Here is a 956-nt window from a genome sequence, read left to right on the forward strand (position 1 = left end):
TATCCTGAGTGGCAAGAAATCTACCCCACAAAGAATCATGGCAGGTGTGCCATAAGGATGCATCCTAGGACCTCTCCTCTAGGACCTCCTTCATCTTATCCCGCAGGTGATCGGGAGGACGAAGCAACAGCTGTGGACGCCAGGACGATATTATGGATGGCAGGTGGCATTTACACCTCATAATTCTCATTTAATACCTGTTAGTAAAACACAAGCACCTCTCCATCTCACCATCGAACTAAAATAACTAAAGATGAGGTGGAAATACTCGGTGTAATAACACCGGTATAATAACAAAATGACATTCAAGCGACACACTGAACATATAGCAAGAAAGGCTTCCGGAAAACTAGCCTCGCCGTGAAGGATTTCTTGGCTGTTGAATGCTTCTGGCAAAAAGGCTGTACAAGATCCAAATACGCTCTCTGCTGGAATACGCACTCCTCACGTGGGAGGAGGGTTGCTCTGCAAGTAGTCATCTCTCCTTTTTGACAAGATTCAGGAAAGGGCTAGAAGAATTTTTCAAGAAGGTGAACCCGACAGTGAACCTAATCTATCAAACCTGCAGCAGCGGAGAGACGTTGCTGCCCTCACTACGATGTTTTAGGTCTATCATCAGCGTACAGCCCTTGCGTTAGCCTGTGACAGGTCCAAAGTGAAACGAACACCTGCAGCCTTAGCTGAACCCCACTATAGACCGCGGCAATACCAAAGGCAGTTCATCCCAAGATATACCCAAATATGATATCTCTTGAAGTGCACATTTAGATGTACCAAGACATCCCCTACAGTTTTAAATGTACAATAAATGATTGGTTGCTCTGTTCATGAAATTCGTATGTAGACATTTGTTAACTTTAAGATAGATTGCAGTAATAATGCAATTTTTAGCTAATAAATATGTTTGAATACTTGTTATGTGTATCAGCATAAACCAAAATATAACTAAGAATAGA

The 956-nt window shown here is 42.5% G+C and overlaps 1 protein-coding gene across 1 annotated transcript in view; it reads right to left on the bottom strand.

Annotated features, from left to right (window-relative positions):
• LOC119590559 (heparan sulfate glucosamine 3-O-sulfotransferase 6-like) overlaps positions 1–956 on the bottom strand; it is a gene marked incomplete in the record, with an annotated part of 86,666 nt that overhangs the window by 85,082 nt on the left and 628 nt on the right.

This window comes from Penaeus monodon, chromosome 27 (assembly GCF_015228065.2).
Source record: "Penaeus monodon isolate SGIC_2016 chromosome 27, NSTDA_Pmon_1, whole genome shotgun sequence".
Classification (NCBI taxonomy): domain Eukaryota; kingdom Metazoa; phylum Arthropoda; class Malacostraca; order Decapoda; family Penaeidae; genus Penaeus; species Penaeus monodon.